Source organism: Rattus norvegicus, chromosome 10 (assembly GCF_036323735.1).
Source record: "Rattus norvegicus strain BN/NHsdMcwi chromosome 10, GRCr8, whole genome shotgun sequence".
Taxonomy (NCBI): domain Eukaryota; kingdom Metazoa; phylum Chordata; class Mammalia; order Rodentia; family Muridae; genus Rattus; species Rattus norvegicus.
Window position 1 is genome coordinate 9,498,716 of NC_086028.1, and position 25,227 is coordinate 9,523,942.

The 25,227-nt window shown below is 39.8% G+C and overlaps 1 protein-coding gene and 1 pseudogene across 18 annotated transcripts in view; one reads left to right on the forward strand and one right to left on the reverse strand.

Annotated features, from left to right (window-relative positions):
- Rpl11-ps1 (ribosomal protein L11, pseudogene 1) overlaps nt 1-3,481 on the forward strand; it is a 235,978-nt pseudogene extending 232,497 nt beyond the window's left edge.
- Nucleotides 1-25,227, reverse strand: part of Rbfox1 (RNA binding fox-1 homolog 1) — a 2,095,840-nt gene that overhangs the window by 839,907 nt on the left and 1,230,706 nt on the right. The gene's annotated exons all lie outside the window — the stretch shown is intronic.

The window sequence follows — 25,227 nt, forward strand, 5'->3', positions numbered from 1 at the left end:
TTTAATTTTTATTTAATCTGTCTATCATTATTTATTTTTACAACTTCTTGTTTTGAGCTTGGGCCTTTCCTCTATAGCTGTCTGTCTTCTTTTTCATGTTTGGCAGGATCACACTTTGTAGCTCTGGCTAGCCTTTGACTCACTATTTTCCTACATCATCCTCTGAAATGCTGAGATTCCAGACGTGGGTTATCATGCATATCTACTGTCTATCGAGCTGCCATGCTCTCTCAATTAATTGGCCCCTGTTGTCCCACAAAATGATCTTATTTATGCATAGCATAGCTCCTCCCCCTATAGGATATCTCTACTACAGAATTTCCCTATTGATATTCTATAGGGAATATGTTTTTATACAACATAAAGCATTACATAGCACATGTGCATTCTCCACTATTCTTCACACCAGTGTTTGCCTTTTTCCTGGTTCGTTGTCAATCTCTTCATGTCATTATATTGAAAGTGAACATTTCATGGACCATCTAAACTAAGTTTGACATCTCTTCATTCCAACCATCCCTGGCTTCAAACTTGGTATGTAAGGTCATTCATGCTTAATGTGACCCTTTATATGAATATGTCTAAATCTGTATTTCACTTGTTTTCTGTTTATCTCTTTTCTGGTTGCTTTTCTCTTTTACTGTTTACTTTTAGATTGATTCCATTTTGTGTCCTCTGTGAGCTTATTAACTACACTTGAGTGTTTTGTTGTTTTAGTGGGTTCTTTAGAGTTTATAGTATACCCAGTAAACGTGAGATCAATGGAACTTTGATTTTGAAGTTATTATAGATTCATACACAGTTACAAGGTAACAGGGAGGGACCTGTTCCCTTCAGTTGGAGACTGTGGCAGTGCAGTATCCTAGCTGGGAACTGACACTGACATACCGTGTGCTGTCATTTTCACCCTTTCGTCTCATGTGCAGGGTTGTATAAGTGCACTGCCATCAACACACAGACCGTAGCAATCACTAACACCACCTCCCTCATGTCATTATTTCCTACCCATACCAATCTGCCTTTCAGCTGCCACCCTGGAAGTCACTAGTGTATTTGTCAAATCAAGTAGCAATCTGAAGCCGAAAAAATGCACAAGGCAACCAGTCATTCAATATCATTCCAGCTGTCAATCACTAAGATTCTCTTGCCATTCATTCATGTTCCTGGTGCTATAAATAACAATAGCTTACATAATTTTTGATTCTTTGAAAATTTGCTACATGTATGGTATGCATCTTGTTCAAATCAGCCCTCAATCCCTTCTTCAACTGCCTCCAGTATGAACCCATCACATCTCTCTCCCAATTTCATAGTCCTTTTTAAAATGTTTATTTATTATTATTTTTAACTCAGAGTACATTCGGTACTACCCTTACATCCATGGATACAAGGTACCCACTGGATCAACTAAGTCTCCCTCTAGTAGTCATCAACTGCTCAAATTTCCTCACCTCAAGGCTGGACCTCAGACACCCTCCTCACTCCGTATAGAAAAATTTAACTGTCGTGTTCTTTTGCAAATCTCAGACATATAATCAGAGCTTCTGAGAGTCCAGGGGACAACAGTCCACAATGCTGAGGCAAAGTTCATATTCTGAGGATTCACAGTATATGTATGTGATCACTTACCATGGAAATACTGGCCTTATGTCTAGATTCTGACTCTTATAACTGTTCCCGATAGTTAGGTCAGGATGTTTTTCTTATTTTGTGTATTGAACATAAGCTTTTAGTTGGGGATACTGATGTACAGAAAAGATTGTTGGCTTGCATTGTAAGCATAAATTTACTTTTTAGAGAAACTACCAGGTGAATTTCCAGGAAGATTTCATCATTTATACCCTTACCAGAAATACAGAACACACCATGTGCCTGTCTGCTATAAGCATTGGTATATATCTCTACTAAACTCAAATATGAGTGATGATAATTTGTTAGATTGTAAATTTGAATTTCTACACTAGCTGGTGATGTTGAACATCTATGTTGGCACTTAAGTATTCTATCTGTCATGTCTCATAAAACTGTATTTTTTTGTTTAAATTGGATTCAAGAAGTATAATGTGTACCCCTGTAACCGCCTGTTACACAAAGCATCTGAATTAGAGACCAGTGGCCTTTCCATGTGCCAAGATGATGTAGAAATCATTCCAAGTCTCAGTGGAGATGATGCAGTCCTGGTCAGTTCAGAGTGTGTCAGCTACATTCCTCCATTGCATGATCCATGGTGTGGGAAGACAGGTTCATGTGTCCCTCAGCTGATGTCTGTGTGCACTGACATCAAAGTAGACATCTTCATAAACACAACAAGGTGGTCAAATATGGCAGGTTTCACTTTAGGCTAAATATTTTCTTCAAACCAGGACCAGAAGAAATTTCAGTAAAAGTAGACAATGGAAGTTTATGTGATCAAGAAACTGATTGTTTTTACAGTGCACCACGTTACAGATAATGATGCGGAGTATCTAGCATTTACCTTGCTTCCCAGCCATTTTTAATTGACAAATAAAAGCATGTGCATGTCAGTTATCTTGTACAACCTAATGTGTTACACTATGTATCCATTCTGGAATGGTTCAAGTATGTGCATGAATACATTTAATAACTTAGAAACTGAATTTGGTGATGAGAACAATTGCAACTTAAACACTAATGTTCAAAGCTATCCCACATGTGGTCATTTTCAGCATCTAAATTGTTTCCTTGTATGGAGTGACATAAAAAGAAAGACACTGCATGTATAAAGTTTACTATCTTATAATTCTTTTTAACAAGAATTTATAAATACAATTATTTCTGGAATGCATTCTTATATCGTAATTTCATTTTCTAGCTGAATACTTGGTTACTTGGTGAAGACTGACTCTCTCTCTCTCTCTCTCTCTCTCTCTCTCTCTCCCGGTGTGTGTGTGTGTGTGTGTGTGTGTGTGTGTGTGTGTGTGTGTGTGCGCAATATTGTGGTGGTTTGAACAAAAATATCTCCCATTGAGTCATAGGAAGCAACACTCTGCCTGCCTGTGTTGGGGAGAGTGGAGACAGACTGACATGGGCAGCCAAGGTGTAGGAGCAGCTCACAGGCCAGACCCCTGTGTTTTCTATAGCTAGATACACTGTCAGGTCCTTTGGCATCTGGAGAAATGAGAAAATTGCTGTTCACTGCACAGTCCATGGAGCCAAGGCAGAGGAGATTCTGGAGAAAAGCCTGACAGTGTAAGAATAAGAATTACAGAAGAATAACTTCTCAGATATTGGTAACTTCGGCTTTGGGATTCGGGAACACATTGACCTGGGCATCAAATATGGCCCAAGCATTGGCATCTATGGCCTGGACTTCTATGTGGTGTTGGGTAGGCCAGGCTTCAACATTGCAGACAAGAAGCACAGAACAAGCTGCATTGGGGCCAAACACAGAATCAGCAAAGTGGAGGCCATGTGCTGGTTCCAGCAGAAGTGTGATGGGATCATCCATCTTGGTAAATAAATTTTATCCAAAAGGCCAATAAAATTTTCTCAGAAATGCAAAACAGTTCTCTCTTCTTTTAGAGCAATAGCCATAATCATGGTGTTTCTTCATAGCACTAAAACCCTAAGATATATATATATATATATATATGTATATATATGCATATATATACATATATATATATAGTATATAAAGGATAGACCCTTCATACTATGAATGACAGGCACTTCCATCCCACTCTTTTATAGAAAGTGTCTAACTGTACCACCAACTATAATACTAGCTTCAAACTTCTGCAATTTTTAAAAACTTAAGATATGTGTTCTATTCTTAGATTCCTGAGAGTTTTAGATAGGTATCAATTTGTCATGTGGGAACCAGCACTAACTTTAAGACTCTAAAATTTTTCTTTAAGCAATCGATAGAGTGGATGGCATTGACTTCCAGATATTGAACCAACGTTGCATGCCTGAACTCCCTATTCAATGAGGTCATATATTTCTTTTCCTATATAGTTAGAATGTGTATGAAAATATTTTAAGTATTTTATGTCAATGTTCATGAAGTATACTGGTCTGTAGCATTCACTTTCCTTGTTATATAATTTTTATCTGACTGGTTTCATTAAATAAGTTAGGGTGTGTTTCGCCACTTATTATCAGAAAGCAATTATTAGTCATCATTCTAAATAATACACAATTCCTCAGGGAAACCATCTAGATAATTTCTTTTTGACAAAACTTGCCAGTTGTGAATTTTATTTACAGGTCATGCAAATCATTTCTGAATACATATTGAGTAGAGACAAGAGAGTGCTCATGTCCAGACATTGGGATGCAATGTTGAGATCTACAATACTCAAGCTTGAATATTGCAGAGTCAACGTACAAAAGAGAATCACAAAATACTGGTTTTTTTTAAAGGAAGTTTGCAGTTTTGTATTTAGTCACACTCAAAGCTCTCCTTGGTCATGCGTACAGGTTGAACATAATTGGGAGTATGTTTTTTAAGGAATTGGTTTGCTTTCTCCAAATTTTCAAATTAATGTGGATAATCTGATACTATATTTTAAATGTTAAAATAATTTAAATATATAAAATTTAAATGTGTGAGTGTGTGTGTGTGTGTGTGTGTGTGTGTGTGTGTGTTTAAATCTTAGTGTATCTGTGCATAAACCCAGATACATGCCACAGGGGCATAAATTAGAGGGCAGTTTACAAGAGTCACTTCTATCTTTCTACCACGTAGGTTCTGAATATCAAACTCAGATCAACAAAGAAAAGAGCCTCAAATGAAAAATTGGCAAGATCTGACTCATCTGTAGACAATCTGTTAGGGCATTGTCTTGAGTGCTAGCTGATGAAGGAGGACTTAGCCCACTGTGAGAGGCACCATTCCTTTGGCAGATATCCTTTGACTCCTACTGGGAAATCATAATTATTCCATCTACTTCTCCTTTTGTCTATCTACTCTGGGTATATGCAGCAACTTTTCTCTATATTCTTAAGTAATCAGCTTTTCTTCAATATCTGTTGGTGTTCAATTCTATTGACTTCAGGTTTTTTTCGGTTTTCTTCCTGCTTTGGGTTTATTTAACTATTTAAATTTATGTATTTCCCATTTTATATGAAGACATATATAAGCTTGTGGTATGTACTTATTTTCACAAATCTCAATGCAAACTGAGAATTTAAGTCTTAGTTTTAGTAACTGGAGATTTTATTGCTGTGTCTGTGTTCACTGGTTTCTAATTTGATTCCAACATAGTCAGAGAATACACTGTGATTCTGGTAATTTTGTCTCTACTAAGGTTTGTTGTATCATATTTGTCTCTTAGTTTCCTTTATGCTGCTATGATAAAGCACTCTGAACAAAAGCAACCTAGGGATGATGGGATTTATTTGCACTAAGCTTCCAGGTCACATTTTTATAATTGACAGAAGTTAAGGTAAGGGAAAAAGCATGAACTTGAAGCCAGAAACTATGACAAACCACTTCTTTCTAGTTCATTCTCTGACTTCCTTAGTAGTTCATGATTTCTTACACAGCTTGGTATCAACTGCCCTGGGAATGATGCCTCCCAAAGTGGGCTGGGCCAGCCTACATCAGTTAACATTTAGGACAGCTCACCCACAGGACAGCCTGATCTGGGGAATTGTTCACTTCAGATTCTCTTCTCACATGACACTATGCTGGGTCACTTGACAGGTAAAGCTAATCAGGAGAGTAGCACCCACAATATGTTTCATAGGCTCCTGGAAACAAGGTTAATCCACTAGCTGGGGACGGACAGGTCTGCATGCATTGAATACAGCCCGGTGACAAGAATTATTGTCAATTTTTCTCTATCTTGCAGATTCCCACCTTCTTGGTTATTCATCATTGAGATTCATGTTATAATCATGTGGCTTTGTGTATAAGATTTGGAGTTTCTGGAATCCCCTTTATATGCACATGGACTCCAGACAAAGCAGAAACCTGGACCACTCACTTCTTCCTATCTGTTCAGGAACTGCATGGTATAATGTTATATAAACCACCATTCCATGTGTTCTGGACATTACATGGTTTTGTGAGACACTAATTCAATACCTGTTATTCTATCTCAGTCGGAATCACAGATATACCTAACATATTTTCCAATTATTAAAAGAGAAAATAAAACCCACTAATAACTGTAATAGGTATTTGAATTTTATTGTTGTGGAGTCATGCCACTATATGTACAGCAAGAGTTTAAATTCATGTAGCACTTTTCCTTTGTACTGCTCAAAATTCTCTTACAGTCTTACTTAACAAATAATTTTAATGTACTAAGGTCTTATACACTGTCCTTCTCTACTGTAATTTATTACGTGTTCTATTTAGGAAAACAAACACTGCAGTGCAAAAACGAAAGGAGTCAACTGCCGAAATAGAGGCTGGGTAACTATTTTTAATGCGTCAGCCAGAACAGACATTACTAATTGATTAGAACACTCCTTGATAAATACATACTTGCACTCAGAGTCTATTGTTTCATACTTGTAAATATCACACTTGACACATCTTTTTATCTTCTGCATCTAGAACCCACTGTGCAAGAATGAAATATGCCACATCTGGCCTGCACATCAGTGACACGTCAATCACAAGCTGGCTCCCTGCACTCATTGTTTTTCACCACGTCATTGGAGACAAGAGCTGTGTTTGCTACTGTTGCATTCTGAAGTTAAAACAATGTGAAGCAAAACTTATTCCATCTCGACTGGGTCAGAAAATGTCGGGATAGCCACATTGATGCGTCCCTCAATCACTTTCAGGAATGAGTTTATCTACCTGAGTAATTCATCTAGGGAAATAAACACGTTCCAAAAACTGAAGCAAGCAAGGAAAAAAAAAAAGCTCATTCTTCAGCCATCTGTTTATTCCAAGTAGTCACAGGAGGAGGGCCTGTGAATTATGTAACTAATGTTCCCATTCCAGCTTTCTTTTCCTCCTGTCTGTGTCTTCATGGTGCAAGAGGCTCTCTGATCTCCATCCGTGGTTTTTTTTTTTCCTCCGGCCACTCGGGCATCTTTCTGTAGTATGGGGACTCTAGGATCCAGGGTTTAGCATTGTGGGGAAATGGAATTCTAAATGGGGCAGAAAATATGCAACAAACAGCACTGTTGCTCAGAGTTCTCTGAAGAAAGACTTGCTGAGAGACAAATAGCCATTTCGTGAAGATATAATGCTCTGTGAGACACTGCTCAAAGAGGCAGCAAGCTACTTCTCCATGAAATCTTCATAATCCCCCAATATTCTGTGAACAGTGAGATAGATTTCCATAACTGACAAGATGGAGTAACAAGGCACTGAGTTTATGTATGTCCCCAAATATAATTCTATTGGTGAGAGCGGATTTCTTATTACTTTAACTAAACCCACATCTTCTCTATCGTCAACCATATTTAACAGTAAACCACTAGTTTTCATCTTTTAACACATTCTAGTGCTATTTAAACACCAACAGCTAATGAGAAAATACACATCACATCTGTTTCTATACTTTTAGACATTATAGGAATATAGTCTGGATATGACAAACACCACATATATGGTGCCAACTGGGACAAGCACGGAAGAGAGAGAAGGAAGAAGCAAAGTCTAGCACCATACCCAGACTCTCCTTTACCATGAAGATATTTAAATATACACAGAGCTTCCATAGAAGAAAAAAGTTAGTGACAGAGAAATGGTCCCAGGTGGCTTGAGGCAGTCCTATTGATTTAGAGTGAGCTCTGAGTTGGGTCGCTGACACTGTAGGGAAATTTGAGTAACTTAGTTCTTGGTACCTAGGTCCTCAACTGTAATATGGTGAAGATGTATCTTTTCAAATCACCAAATCACAGGCATAACGAGGATTAAACGAGATGACCCCTACAAAGGAATGGCTACTACATAATTGCTCATGTTTGGTGTATTAGAGCTGTATGATCGATGATAGCAGTCATATGAATTCAAAACTTAGCCTAGAGGATGTCTACTCTACCACCAGAACAAAGTAAATACATCCATCCAAACCCTCACACATGGCGCTTAACAAAGGGCCTTTATAGATTTTCAATGTGAGTTGAATGGAGGAGTCGGATTTCACACAACTGGAGAGCTGTTTGGGAGTGAACTGGGATCAAAGGCACACCGAAACGTGGAAATAAAGCTGGTGAACTCTGAAATTGTCAAGAAAGCCAGTGCGATCCTCTAATATGATTTGAACATTCCATTCAGGAAGACTATATGAGGGTCATCCCATAGAAGCAGAGCAAGACATACAGGACAACAATGGAATAAACTGAATAGTTTATCTGGAACTATGCCCCGTCCTGCACACACAGAGATTTTTTTTTCATAAAAATCTTCAGAAACTGAGAAGGGGGCTATTCACGGTAAAGAGAAATGGCTGTTGGCCACAGTAGCCATGTAACCAGCTAAAAACAGAGGTAGTAACCAGGTGAGCATCTACTTCTCCATCTTCCCACCAGCCACAGAGCTGAGACAAGAACTCAGCTCTCTCAGACTTCAGAGCTCAAATTTTCAGGCATTTTTCAAGTACGGATATTATTTGTGTTTTCTTCCTATTAAATATTAAATGGTTCATTCCAAAAATATTGACTAGCTTGACCTAGCCAATTCTCTCCTGCCCTTATTAAACCCATAATAAAAGCTCTTCTTTTCTTTTTAAACTTAACTTTCAGGAAGACTGTGAGATAGAGTGGATTTATTTGACAAACACGATCCCTGCTCAAGTATGTGGTGCGCAGATTAAAGCAGTGTGTCTTTCAGTAGTGGATCGTGAAGTTAGCCACCTGGCCGTGATGCTGCCGTCCAGCTGAAGGCTGACTCTCACGAGAAGGAGTTCGCCAGGGCTCTCAAGCCTGCAAGTCAGCACACACTTTCAAAGCTCATCCCGGTAAGCTAGGAAAGGGCTCATTACTGTTGAAGATCCACGTTTTGATAATTGAGCATTTCAATACTGTTTCTATAGATGCATGTCTCTTTTTCCAACTTTTTATAAGAGAAAGCCCTAGGTGAATACATTGTTTATGGAAGTAGTGTTTTAAGGGCTTCTCTTCAGCCAGACCAGTTTACTGTGTGAATTAGAAACCAATGGAGAACCTGTTGTAACATAAAGACATATGGAACTGAGGAACGACAATTAAAATTGTCCCCTGGCTTCAATATGGACACCTATATACCCAAAGGTCTGGCAAATAAATTGTAATTATTTTTTGTTGTTGTTAAAAATATGTAAAAGAAGTTTGTTCTTTTTCCTTGTATTTGTATCATTTCAACAGAGACAAATAAGTTATGTGATGATGATTCTGCTTAAGATACTTCAACAATGGTTGCCCTGGTAAACCAAAAAGAAGTGCAACACTTATTTATTATGTGTCTGTTATCTGTTCTGCAACAACACAGAACCCTGACTGACATAATCTGGACAGGAGTGGAGGTCATCCTTCCGTGGAAACACTGAGCAGGAGCTGTGCTCTTCTGTGCACGACCATTTCCTCAGTTGGCCTTTTCTGGAACTACTTTATAGACACACCCGGAGCCATTTTTATGGGATTGGGGTTTGACTGTGATATGTCCACCATAGCATTATGTGCTTAAATGTTTGGTCCCCAGATATCAGTGCTATTTGAGAAAGTCTTGAAATTTTTAGGAGGTGGGCAGTATAGTTTATCAGCCATGTCTGCTTCCTGACTGTACATGAAATGTGGTGATCTGGCTTTCTCAGTTTGTCTTGTCTTCCAGGACATGATGGACTTTACCCCTTTAGAAATTTAAGTCAAGATGTAAATCCTCCCTCCCATAGATTGCTTTGTAAAGAGTATTTTACCATAGCAACAGAAGAGAAACAAAATCATGAGTGATTCTTTGTCTAGTGGAGTTGCCGAGGCATGTGAACTTTTACACAGAGTATATACTAAGAAAACTATGCACAAAGGAGCCATGTACATGGAAGATGTACAAAGGAGCCAGGCATGTATACAATGGATATTTGCACATGGGGAAATATGTAAAATAATAGTCTCAGCATCATCTCACTCAAGAGATCAGAGAGCTAGGATACACACACACACACACACACACACACACATACACACATACACACACACACACACATACACACACACACACACACACACCAACTTACAATTCATTTATTTAACGTTTCTCCCTGGACTTTTGAATCCTCAAAAAGTCGAGTCTTCCACCTGTACTTTCAGAGCAACTTAACTCAAAAATGCTGGAAAATGCCCTTGTACATAAAAACAAAGGTGTTAGTAGGTAAAGTCTACAGGAACACAGAAAGGCAATGATCTCTAAGGATACAGGAGAGACAGCCTTTTGCAGTAGATGACTTGATTAATGATAGTTGTCAACTATGGATGGATCTAAAATCAAGTAGGGGAAGAGCTGCTGGCCATACCCTGGATTTTGTGAATCAGGTTATTTGAAGTAGGATGATCCACTTCAGATGTGGACGGTACTGCCTACAGGTAGTCTACTAAAAGACTAAAAGTTCCAGGACTAACCTTCGCCTTTTGTCTCATTGTGCCTCCAGCTCCTGTAGAGAGCTTCTATGCCATTGTTTCTACTCTTGCTGCTTTCCTTCATTGACACCACAACCCACCATCTTCAGCTTACACCCTAGAATGAAGATGGCGGCCTCCTTACAGGTCTCCTTCAATGCGAGACTGTGACTGCTATAAACTCTGGGTCTCAGGAAGGGAACAGCTATGTTCTCAGCCTTCTCATTATGAAGGTAGCCAGCCTGTATCATGTAAGTCAATCTTAAGAAATGTTTTGAAACTACATATTCATTTTTTCTGTTCTCTTCCTCTAGAGTACTGATACTCATGCTCATGGATACTGTGTTCTGAGGTACAGCCATATACTAAACGTAGAGCAAGCGTGAAAAAATGGGCTTGTTCTACCTGTGATGGAACAGTGTCCCAGCAGCCTCTTCTTTACCCTTTGTTCTCCCCCACATCCTCACCACACCACTTATCCTCCACTTGAGCATAGGCATCCCCTTCCTCTAGAATCTGCCTTCATTTCTGCCTTGGCCACTGCCCTGTGATATTAGCACTATTCACCCTCTCAGTATTTATCTTCAAATTCAAGCTTTACACCAGAAGGGGTAATTTAGTTTGTAAAAAATAATCAAATAATATTCCTGAAATATGGAATCTATAACATTGCTCATGATCTGGGTTAGAAGATATAATCTATCTTTCTTGATTTGAAGCATTAATGATTCTAACTAACCCAAGGTTTGTTAAATATCAATTCTAGATCATCATAAAAATTGCTGCAGCACTTGCAAATACAGAAATATCCATACTGCAAGCTTGAGCACTCTGATATGGAATATCAGATATGGTAGAGTCCAAGTGAAGTCCAAGATTAGTGATGTCCAAGTGTGGCTCTTTTCTTCAGCAAGTATTAGCAACTGAATAGATGGCACCTAAACTGGCTTCCAACTCAAGAGTTCTATGATCCACATAACAGTATTTGATACTGTGTTTAACAGTGACCCTTCTCATGGCTTTGGTGTACAGAACAATGGAAATGAATGTAAGATTTCTTGTACATTTTTTGACAGTTTACTATAGATGACCAGGATCTATCTTCATTGATCAATGATACCACTGCCACCCATGAATCTAGCCACCATAACTACATTATATATATATATATATATATATATATCAACTACTATGACACAATATATTCTATGTTATAAAGTGAACACGAGTTTGACCCAAGTAGACTTGTCATCTATCAGTCCCACAGTGAGTCCACCTTTAACAGGTTTCTCAGGCAACCCTGTCCACAGAGTCCCTCAGGGCAGGAAGAATGCACCATGTCCTTATATAAATCATTCATGTATCTCTTCAGAATTTGCTATCGTGTCCCTTTATCCTCTCCAGATGGATAAAGAGTTACAATGATTTTAGACTCCTTTAAAGGAGGCAAATGCTTAAGTCAAAGAAATCTGGAACTGCAGAAGTAGAGAGTTCTCTTCCTAACAGACGGCCTGGGGGCATCTAAAGAGCATCAGATTAGCTGCCTGGTTACTTCCAAGGCTCCAAATGATTTCCTGGAGGGGGAAATGCTGAGGAAGTAGAGTGCAGAGCAACAGCACGGTCTGAATGCATGATAAGCTGTTCTGTCTTCTTAGAGCAGGGTGTTCTGCATACAAGTTAGAGTCTCACTGTACACCACTTTCTTTTCTAAACAGCCTTCTCTCAAAACCATGTGCCCTGAAGTACTTTGTCCATTAGGATGAAAAGCCTCTGTACATGGCTGGGAATGACCTCTTTCTATACCAACATAAATCTAGACTTTAAAGTCTCATTCAGCTAGGTAGGATTTCATACACCTAGATCATCTGAACAGCAAGACTGAGAGCAGTCAAACAGGTTCACAGGCCTGAACCCAAGATAGAGTGAGGCAAGGTTCCAAGACTCCAGGAAGCCCTTACAGAGTTATGCTTCTACAGGGTTTGGATGATGTTCCCCCAGTTGGAAGTCCCAGGCTATCCAGGAAGCTGTATCTAAGGAATCTTCTGTTTTTATTATCCAAACTGGAATGGTCTAACTTTCTACATGGTTACTGAAAGAAAATCTTTCATACCCTGTTATCAGCTGCTGGAGCACCTTGAAACTGCACAATATGGAAATGCGGTTGGAGTGAATCTATGCATATGTGCCAACTCTCATGGATATCACTCTATGCCATGACTAAGAAACAATTCTGTACAACACTATCAGTTCACATGCCAAGGAAGATGCGGGAAATAGATCAAGGACCCACCCCTAGAGGAATAGCTACAGGCATTTAATGGCTTCTCAGAAAGGAAGAATCAGTATTCTCAAGAAATGATCCTCCTAATCAGATATCCGGTCCCATGTATGTAGTCAACTTTAAACACATGTACATATGAGCATCACTTAATGAATGACTTGAGCTGTGTGTGTATGTGTGTGTAAATGTGTGTGTGTCTTTTTGTATGCCAGAGTATGTGTCTGTGTGTGCGTGTGCATGTGTGTGTGTGTGTGTGTGTGTGTGTGTGTGTGAGAGAGAGAGAGAGAGAGAGAGAGAGAGAGAGAGAGAGAACAGCTGAAGAGGAAATCATTAATTTGAGGAGTAGAGGCAAGGGAGGGGTTACAGGAGGTGACGGTTTAATAGAAATTATTTAGACAAAGTACTCACGTATGATTTTCACAAAAAAATTAATTTTAAAGTACAAATCTTGGAGCTTTTTACAAACCCTGATGTTCAGAGCAATTCAGAGTTTCTATAACCTGTAGACATCTACTGCTTATATATAATTCAATATATAAAAATATATATGTGTAATAACATAGGACATCATTATATATTATTCTACAATGTGGTATGATATACTACAGTGTATAAATAACAGACCCCAACATCTGTGTGCTTATATACACAGGTAAGAATGGGTAAGAATAACAAAACTATCATAAAACCTTATCAGAACCTGAGCTTCTTTGTGTCGATTTCTATTTCACCAAAAGTCACTCCACATCTATCTGATGCTACTGCACAAACCTGGAATAGGGCCCAATGAACCATTTAAAATTTATGTGTTTGTCGTTATCATTAATGACATCATCATCACTACCATCCTCATCATCAGCATATGTGTATGAGAGGGTGTACTTATAAGTATGTACTTGTATGGACACAAGCCACAGTGTACATGTGAAGGCGAGAGGATGACTTTCAGGAGTTGTATTCCAGGGTTCAAACACAGAGAGTCAGGCTTGCATTGCAAGTGTGCTCCCTGAGTCATTTGTCCTTTGCCAACATCCTAATAGACCATTCAAAGTTATCCCCATGTGATTGTATGATTGTGTTAAATATTAGTGAGTAGTAATTCTCTCTCTCTCTCTCTCTCTCTCTCTCTCTCTCTCTCTCTCTCTCTCTCTCTGTTTGTGTGTGTGTGTGTGTGTGTGTATGTGTGTGTGTGTGTGTGTGTAAACAGACAGTTAATCTTGATTGTTAATTTAAAGGGATTTAAGCTCACTTAGGCAATAAACTTCTGTCTGTGTCTCTGTAGTTGTATCTGGAGATATTTAACTGAGAGCAGAAGGCCTACCCTGAGTGTGAGTGACATCATTTGTTGGGCTGGGGTCCTACACTTAATGGAAAAGAGAAAACGAGCTAAGCATCTGCATTCATCTCTTGGTTTCCTGAATGCAGATATAACATGATCAGCCATATCTTGTTCTTGCCACCATATCATGCCTGTCATGACGGACTGTATCCTGGAAGCCAAAATAAATCTTTCTTTAAGTGGCTTTTGTCAGGTACTTTTTACAGCAACTAGAAAAGTAATTTAAGTCTAAGTATGTGTGCGTGTATGTTTATGTGTGTGTGTATGTGTGCTTACTTATATTTATGTGTGCTTGTATGTATATACATATATTAGCAATCAAAAATTCATCTATTCTTCTCTTACTACTGTTTTGGGTCGTACATGAATTAGATTAACTGTCCAGATTATAGGGAGAAATTACCTTAATGACTTACAATTTCTTTAATGTCTTTGAAATTCAGAAGGTGAGAAGATGCCCTGTTTCTCCCATTGAGCTTTAAATATAAAATGCCTCTGATTGACTGTCATGCAAACTCAATTTTATTGCTATCTGAATTATTCAGAATCAATATCAGACATTAGCCAGCACAGGAAATGTAGATATAAGGCAGTATTGGAAAACAGCTTCTCTCTATATATTGAGTAATTGTGCTTTGTGCTGGGGAAAACGAGCTGCTTGCCGTGTGTTACTACTTCAGACACATGAAGAATTAACAACTTTATCAACCCTTGATATTATATAATAAAAGGCATCCCTTGACACAGACAAAATGGCAAGGCTTTGAAGCTCTCACCCCTAAAAGCTGCACGCAAGGATTCCAACCTTTTCTGGAAAAACCAAGGGTAGGACATGAGCTGTTTACATGGGAAAGAGAAACTGACTCTAGTTATATTTTAGGTGATTTGATGGATAAACTGCAAATTGCTTAAAGGCATAAATGGGCCATGTGGCTGCCTGCAAAAGCCCTCTTGCAGCTGATGCGTGACTGTCAGCACTGCTTGTAGTAATTTTCCAAAAGCACAATGAAAGGCCACGAGTCCAGACATCACAGGCAACAAGGGAGGATCAGGACCCAGGTTGGTGTTGGCTGCATGAGTGTCTTTATGCTAAAATCCCGCCAGTGTTAGATCATTTATGTCTCTGAACTGCTAAGGGCTGCAACTCTCATGACTTCCTCTTAGGTTTACAGATGAGGGCATTAAAGAGATCAAAAGATTTTCCCCCTCCAATCTAAGTGTGCAAGCAGTAGAGCTGACATTCTAAAGTGGAATTTATGGTTTCAAATGTGGATCAGGTAAATCTTATTGGTGTGGTCACATTCATATGACAAAGAAAGCATGAGACAGACACAGAGTCAAATACCCTAGAAAATACAAAAGCCTGACTGTCTGGAAAGAAAAAAAAAGGTATGGGTCCTGCTCAGCAAGGTATTTCATGGATGTATTCACAGCCATCAGCCTACCGGCTAAGCACACCAGGGTATCTACACACAGACACATTCCTCATTCCTAATGTAAGGAAAGAGACACAGAATACCCCACCCTAAATTCATACTGAAACCCAGGATGGCAGAACTCAGCTCAAACATATCCCCCAAGAGCTGTTTTCACTGTTTCCTTCATTAAAGTCCTGGCTCAGGCTAATAAATCAGTGTACAATTTGTGTATAATCTAATTTTTGCCTTGTGCTTCATCAAGTATAGGTGGAAGCATGGGGAAAATGAACAACAACAAAAACAACAACAACTGTAAAATGAAGACTAATGAGAACGCAGATCCTTAAGAAAATATCTTTTAGCAATATTCTAGAGTCCTTTTGAGGTAACCAATCGACACTTTGGGGTGTCATAATTATAGGAAAATAAGTGTCATGTATTGTTTCAATGGAACTATGACTTATGTAGGCACATACATACATACATACATACATATTTATATACATGTATATGTTTGCAGATAGAAGTTAGGTAGATATATGCATGTTTACATGTATATGCAAGTAGATATATAGACATTGATACATACATACATATACAAGTGCACACAGGCATGTATGTAGGTAGACAAAAAGACAGGTGATAGATGATAGAGGATAAAGATGACAGGTGGAAGTTAGAAGGAATAATAATCACACTACAGATAGAAGGATGCATATCTATGACAAATTACACAAAGAAAAACACGTATATATCTCCATATGTACACTTATTCAAACCAAATACCTAGAAATCATGATGAACTGTCATTGCACACAGCTATTTCTGTAGGTGACACACAGACTGCACCATTGTAGGCGTTAATTGTGTCCTGGATGCATCCCTTCCTACCCCCTTAGCCATTTATAGCACAGCCAATAATAATTCCCAAGCCACCCCCAAATCATCCCACAGAGAAAACTCAGTGTTCCTTAAAACTAGCCAGATATATATTAGGTACCCTTGTGAGGGAACGCAACAATTATATAAGTTAATGGAATTCAAAGATGTAGGTTTGAGAAAGAGGCAGCAGGAGAAGAAAGAAACCGTATGTGCAGGCCATCAGTTCTAGCATCAAATGTGTTCATACACATGCTTGGCACTGAGCATTAACTGAGGCAGTAGGATATCGCAAGGAAAATGCTGCTGGACACTAGCGGCATCCCTTCCTTCTTGCCTTCTTCACCGGGGTCTTAGCACCGGGGTCCTAGCATGCTGTGATTTCAGTTCACCGGCATAGGAAAGAGACGGGTAGGACACAGAGATGGTTCAATAGTTCAGAGCATTTGATCCTCTCCCCAAAATTCAGTGTTCAGTTTCCAGCACCCACATTAAGCATCCAGAGCCACTCACGGTGCCAGCTCAAGGAGCTCCAGGGTCCTCTTTTGCTCTCCAGAGGAAGCCTCTCTCTCTCTCTCTCTCTCTCTCTCTCTCTCTCTCTCTCTCTCTCTCACACACACACACACACACACACACACATACACACACACACACACACACACACACACAGACACACACAGACACACGCAATATTAAATATATCTTCTCACACAAAAATGGGAAATGCTAAGACAAGCTATGTTACAAAATAGAAATTGTTTTTCTTTGCAAGCACTAAGTTTGCTTTTGCCCAGTTCCGGGTAGGAATTGGAGAAGACACAAAGCCCCAAGAGGAGTGTTACATAAAAACACAGCCTTTTAGTGAAGCTCAGAGATCTCCCCTGCTTGGGAGGAAGAAATACAGGTTCTGCTACAGAGAAAGGCGAGAGACCTGCTGTACAGAGCCTGGAGTCAGGCTTTCACAACACTGAAGACAGGAAGCCCACTGCCCTCTCCTGGTCCTGAGTAACAAAGCCCCATTGAAAGTAATGCCAAATAAGATAATTATGTGGGAGTTGACACCAAACAAATCCTCACTCCTCTTTTTGCCTAGAGAGTGGGGTTGATTTGCAATTCTGAAGGGATAATGAAAAGGCCAGCATTATTATTTAATATAAAAATAGATCTCCTGGTTTCCCCAAAGTGTTTATCATTAGACACAAGGAACAATGTCAACCTGAATTACCAAGTATTATCCCTGATAAATCAAATGAGGGTCAGCACAGAAAAGGGATGAAGCTACAACATAGAGCTGGTGCAGGGAGAGAACACAGCCTCAGAAAATGACTGCGAATTAGTGAATTTTTTAGTTTTCTTCCATTCGCAGAAGATAAAGAAGTATCTAGGGCAATGGATGCTAGCAGCTGCTGCAGGACTATTGACCGAAAGTCTTCACTGATCATCCTGAGACTGACTGTCTCTGGCCACTGGGTTTGCTCTAACAAAACGCTACAGTCCAGGGCTGGTGTGGGTCCTTGAAAACAGCAAACTGTCTCTCTTCACAGATCTCAAGCCTGGAACATTTAATGTCACTGGGCTAGCTCATTCTGCTCCATCAAGAGACCTCTTCCCCAGGGCTGCAGAGATGGCTCAGAGGTTGAGTGTTTGCTGGTCTTGCAAAAGATTCAGTTCTATCCCCCAAACCACTTCAGCTGACTCACAATGACCAGTAGTTATAACTCCATTGGATCTGACACCATCTTTTGGCCTCTGGGGATACCTGCACATTGTACACATACCCACACAGGCACACAAGTACACATGATAAAAAAGAAGAAAGAAAAAGAAAAAAATTTTTAAAGAGACAACTTCCCAGTTTACAGATCTTGTTGTGTCCATACTTGGAGGGAGCTACAAGGGAAGCTTGCACATTGGCACTGTACATTGGTACAGTGGTCCATTCCGGACCACTCAGCTCCATTCCTTACCCATTTCCCAGAAGCTACATTTCCTAATATAATCACAGTGGGGAGGAAGATATCAGCAAAAAAATTTTAGTGGGTCGTGTACATACGCAGATCAAACCAGAGCCAAATACCACAACTCTGAAATTAAGTGCTGTTTGTTCCTCTTCTCAGAGAATAGCTCAGTTAGGTCCCCCATCTTTCTAATTTCCACATAGATTATGTCTGATGGATGTTCTATTATTCTCCATGGATGGGTACTGGGGATGACAGTGATGAAAATCAAGGGCAAAGGTCTTAAGTACATAATTGTCAGGTCCAGTAGTCAATAAGCAACTCCACACATGGTGAAAGTTTGCTCCAGAAGCAGCCCCCATATGTCATTCTTTGCCATGGGAATTCTCCTAAATGTATCAGTCTTCATATAATAAAATAAAGAGCACAGTATAAAATGGGACTCAGGACATTTGCTGCCTTCCATTTACCCAGAGGAAAACATATACTCGTTCCGATGTAAGACATTTCAGAAATGCATATAGTGGTAATGGGGGGATATCCATGCAATTCTAGCACTCTGGAGACTGAAACTAGAAGACCACGAGGTTGAGGCTAGTCTGGGCTTCTTAACAAAGCCATGTCCCAGTTTGAGGGTTTTTGTTTCATTTTGTTTTTAAAGAAAAACAAAATGTTATGCCTTTATGTGACATTTCCTGGAAATCATAAACCCATGAGTTTATTTGGGGTTGCTGACAAGAAAATGGTAAATAAGTTATTTTCAGGAGTATGCCTGGCAGCTGCATAAAAGCCCCCCTAAGTGTGAATGAAGACTCACAAAACTACATCCGTGGAGCTTTGTGCACAGATGCAGGCACCACCATCAAAGAGCGCCTCCTCTTCTCAGTGATCTTGGCTGCTTTATAGTCTTGGAGGGGTCTTGTGGATTACATGACTTTCTGAGTTTGGTGAGCCTCTGGGTTACTGCTATTTTTGTGAGTCTTAGAGGACCGCTTCAACCTTTATCTTTCTCCTTCTCTCCTCCCTCCAGGAAGAAATATTTCAATTCCAAAGAAATACCTATGCAATACACATATGAAGTGATGATTATGAACTACACTTAAATTATTTTTTCTACTCAAATATCCATCTGTTCATAAAATATCCTGGTTCTTTTTTAATGCTAATGATACTTCATGGGTGCCACCTCTAAATCTTTACCACTTGTCTGCTGTTTCATGGTTCCAACAATATTTATAACCAGTATGACACAGAAGGGGCTAAAAATCATTGTTCAGGTAAGGAACATGGAGGAACTCTCAATCTAGACAACACTTAGATATTGGCACAATTTAACTCTCATGCTCCTATGCACAGCATTACCCCACCCTCCTAAATGTTACTTGTTGCAATAGTTTTCAGGGATAAAGTACCCCTATTTATAATGTTTTAATAAATTTAATACCAGGTGTATGTGGCTGGGATGAGGAGATGGTTCAATAGATAAACCTATGTGAAGAACCAAGCTTAAATCCCTAGAGTCCAGGTAAATGCTAGGTAGATGTGACAGCCCAGTTACAATCAAACCTCATAGTTAGAGACAGGGGATTCTCAGAACAATCTAGATTAGTCATGTAGACAAGCTCTTTGTTCAATTCAGAAACTAAGATAGGAAGCAGTTAAGCAAGAACACTCCAGATGTCACCCTCAGGCCTCCACAGGCATGTTGTACAAGCATGCATGTGTACACCCATGTATACACACACATGTGAACACGTGTTTACACATCAACATCATACACAGGGAGACATGCAAAAAATTTGTCAGTAGCATCGAAAATCAAGACAAATGCATTTTGATTATAATGCCATCAGCATAACCATGCAGAAAGCTATCCACAGTGCCATGGCACTCAGCTTTGATAGGAGCTACTTAGAGGGTGACTAATCAAGTGTCAGCTACTGTGGACATGGCGAGCATCAACTGCCAAAAAGCACAGACCCTGTCATCCTCAAGCACAAACATCCACTCTACACCACGGGTGGTCATACCATGCCAGATGTCAGCATACCAAGTCTACATGTGGATTTCTTACTGATGAATATTACAGCCAACATCCCCATCTGGCCGCCAAGATATATAATACAGAAATGAAGATATGCCTATGTAATTCATGCAATATTGATGAACAGGGCCCTCAATTCAGACCACGTCTACAAATCATTTAATTATGGCTTGTGCAACTGTTACAAGAAAAACAGTAGCTCAGGCATGTTTGGATATGGGTTGGAGATTTTCACTTACACAAGGCACCAATGAGCCTTTGATTACTCTCAGTACAGCAACAGATACTTATCTGCCTCACAAAACATGGTGGGGGATACAGGAAAACATGGAATGGGAGAAACATAAGAGAGCTACTGTGTGTGTGTGTGTGTGTGTGTGTGTGTATGCGTGTGTGTATGTGTATACAGGTGGTATGTGTACACACATGTGTACATACAAGTGACATCAGAGGACCACCTTCAATATGTAGTTACTCAGATGCTTTCCACCTTATTTTATATTAATTAAAATCATTCCTTGACAATTTCAATATAATATCGAGTAACCATCCTCACCCCTGCATATCCAGCACCCTACCAACCTTATGAATCGCATCTTTTCTACAAATCCCATTCTCACATTTACCTCTATTCTTGTTATACTTGGTCTTTTCAGCTAGTGACCTTACCAGGGCCATCTGTGTGACCATGGCTTTGGAGTTATTTGTTAAAGGTAGGTGCTCAGCAGTGGGTACACAACAGACGAAAATAACTTCTCACCTCCAAGAATTGATCGATAGCCAGTAGTTCAGCCCTATAAGTGTCCCATTCCTTTTTAGACACAGTCGCTCACCGGGTGAGAACTTTCCCATTACACTTGGCTACCTCAGTGAAGCACAGCCTCCTGTCTGTCTCTGCCTCCCTGGCACTAGGGGTACAAATGTGTCACTTGTGTAACACTGATCTTGGAAATCAAATTTAGGTCTTCATAACTGCACAGTGAACACTTTATGGTCTGAGCCATCTCTGTTGACTTCCTTTCAACTCCGGGGATACTTGTGTAAAACAGGCAATAATAGTTCCTCGCCCCAGGCTGTTTGAAAAGACTTAGCCACCTGATGATATGACAGAAAGATATCAAGGTGGAGGACATGGGACATGGAAAAAAAAACTCGATGGCTCACCACTCTGCTACACACTTGTGGTGTGAATATTGCCCTTACTTCTTTATGAGTTCCTATCTTACCATCATCGAGAAGTCATTCCATAAATGTCCTACTATTTGTTTGGAACGCTGCAGGATCTGACTTCTAGTTTTCTCAAAAGCTCTACATCTCTTCCCTAGTGATCTGACTCCTGCTCTTCAGCAAGCCAAGCTCAGTCAAGCTTCAGGTCCTTCATTCATTCACTGCCTGCAACAACCTTTCTTAAATTATTTAGGACTGGATTTTTCTAGCCTGTAAGTCTCCACTCAAGTGTCATCTTTTAAGAAGGGACTTCTATCTTGATCTGATTGTTCAGAAGTCCAGCCTCAATTCGGCATCAGCAACAATTGCTCTCACTTGTATCAACACGACCGATCCCCTTATTATGTAACAAAACCCACAGTTACACTTTTCAGATACTAATGTCACTTCTACCAATAAAATACAGAGTTAATAAGCACAAGAACAGGATAGTGTGACTCTCTCCCCAGAAGCTATAGTTGTTCTTGCTCCATGAAAACATCAATAGGTAAACATTGCCTGTTCTTATAATATTCTATTGTTACTTTGCACTGAGCGAACACTGGGGGCAAACTAGGAAGGAAACTCGGGAAAGAATTGAAGGGGTGAGGTTCTTTCTGACAAATGTTTCCTGAGCAAGAATTATCCTCAAACTCTCTAAAAGGAAGCAAAAAAATGACTTATTTATGTATTTTAGTGTGTGTGTGTGTGTGTGTGTGTGTGTGTGTGTGTGTGTGTGTGTGTGTGTGACAGTCAGTGATGCCTGTGCATATGTGTGTGCATAAGAGTAGAGGTCAGAAGTCAAATTTGCCTGTCATTCTTGAAGCTTTCCATTTTGATTTTTGCAGCAGAGCCTCTGCAGTAACCTAAACCTTACCAATAGGCTTCGTGGCGTGACCAGAAAGCTCCAGGAGTCTCCTTACCTCTGCCTGTTATCAGTGGGACTACAAGTGTTTGCACTCACCTCTGACCTTGTTTTAATGTAGGGACAGATCAAACTTAAATCTTCGTGCTTGTGTAGCAAGCACTTTACCTTCTATGCTATCACTCTTGCCCCAAATATATCTTCTCACACCTGCCAATCCAGTCTTCCTGAGCAGAGACATTTCCAACTCTGGCCTCCGATAGGTGAAGTGAAATCTGTAAGAGCGCAGTGCTCTCTTCTGGGTCTACATCCATTTATATTCTCACCCCAATAAGTCCTTAGAAACAAGGCATCCCTGGGTGAGAAGTATCATCCATACAGAGAACATGACTGGGACTTTCAAATGCTTTATCACTTGTCAGCAATGAAGGCATTTGCTGAGCTGACAGAAAGAGCTGATTCAGCACACGACACACAAAATCACTGTATTGTTGGTTTTAAAATGTCTTAAGTATCTCTGGCTTACTATCTTCATCCATCTAGTTGAATATATACATTATTGTTAAACCTCAGCTTTCCAACGTCTGAGATGGGCATTTTCAAGCTAAATGTATCCTGCAGGTACACCTGCTGCTCTTGGAGCTCTATGTGCTCAGGGAGTGGACTATTGGAAACACAGATAGACTTCAGAAATATACCCCATGTTAGTTACACACAACGATGAAAGTCCATGATTTATCTCAGGGATGAAAAGTAGGGCTCCAGAGCTGGACAGTTATTATTGAAACCGGGATCTACTGAATATAAGCTTTATATACACAGTCACTTTTCTTCTTTCAGCTGAGATGACTGCAACAGAATACCAGAGGTGAAGTAGCTTAAAAAGTAACCACATGAAATCCCCAAGATTCAAGTACTACAGATTAGAGTCCAGTGATGGCCTTCTATGGACTTGGAGATGGTAACTTTTCCCTTTATCCTCCCAAGGCAGAGAGAAATCAGGCTGTCTTCTCATTTTTAAAAGGGCATTAATCCAATTCCTGAAGGCTTTGCTCTCATGGTTCAATTACCACTCTAAGACTCCCACCTTCCAATTGGAATTCATGGGGATGTTGAGGGGACATAACTTCCAGGATATGACAATAGGGTTCTTCTCACCTATATCCTGCAACTTTTCTGACCCCAGAAAACAATACTGCCTCCTTGGCAAGTCTCATTGGGTTCACTCGGATGACATTCCACTGCCGGGCCAATCAGCATGCTTGCTGTAGGTATTGTTAGGTTAGCCTAACTTGTATATGGACAGTTGGCATCAGAAGGTGGGGTGGGACCTATCTAAGAAGCAGGGTTACAATGGCAAGCCAGGATCAAGAAAAGGAAAGAGATTCTGGAATGCTCTCCATCCCAAGGAGATTTAAAAATTCAGTTAAAGGTTAACAGGCTGGAAAATAAGCAAGCGAATCACAGTTGCAGAACTGGACATGTCAGGACACACTTGGGTAGAAATATGAGGAATGCCATAAAAATGAAAAACTACAGGTGAAAGCAAACTCTTGATTTAAATCCTACTTGCAGGACTAGAGATTGTAGTTCAGTTGGGTAGAGAGATTTCACAGCATGCATGAAGTTCCAGCCTTAACACCACAGAAAACAGGCTCACATTAATCCCAGTGCTCAAGAGGCAAGAACAGGGAGATAGCCCACATTTGAGGACATCCTGGACTACATTAATAAGATCAAAACAAGCCAAGACCACACAGATCCTATCTCAACAACAGTCTTACTGTTAGATATATATGTACGTGTGTTTTTGCAAACATAGCAAAAGCGAAGCAAAAGGAGGAAATAGTCATGGAAAATGCAAAGAACTGGGTTTGGCAAAGCAAAGAGGAGTTTATTATGAGTGTTTAAGCAGAAGGGAAAACGACTTGAAAGCAAGCAGTGTCTTGACTCATCTTGATAATGACAGGAAATTTATTACCATAACTTCTGCACTACAAATGGGGAGGCAACACACTTTCATTTTTTCTGTTTTCATTGTTTTAGGAATTGCCACAAGTCCAGCTCACTCCCAAAACTCATGTTGTCCTAGACCAACCACATATCAATAGGCAGGAAGTGCATGAAGCACCACCCACTTATTTCCCAGACCTAGAATGGGGACTAAACTTCAACATTAACCACAGGCCCTGGAACAGAAGATCACAAGACTATAAGGCTATAGTTGGAGGCAGAATTTGATGACTGAGAGCCTTCATTCCCTAAGAAATCCACAATGTACTGGTTAATGGTCTCTTAAAGTACACTATTTAATTCCTCAATTTTATGCAGTTGACAAGCATTTGACAAGAAATGAATTTGGCCACACAATTCTTTTCTTTCCAGTTCTCAGGATGAAGTAAAGAAGACGAAAAGGAGGAGGAGGTAGAGGTGAGGCTGGTGGAAGAGAGGGAGGGACACAAGGAAGAGAAAGAGGAGGAAGAAGAGGAAGAGGAAGAAGACAAAGAAGATCCAATAAACAACAGTCATGCGTTACTTTGTCAGGTGAGTACTGCATTTTAAAGAAATGGGTTTTCTGAGGTTTTATCTGAGTTGTGAAGGAAGCTAGTAGCAATTTAAAAGATAAAATGATGACAGACAATCTGGGTCTTTAGCTCTTAGGGTTCTTTAGTGATTTTTGGGAACCAGGAGATAAAATCTTGCTAGACACTAA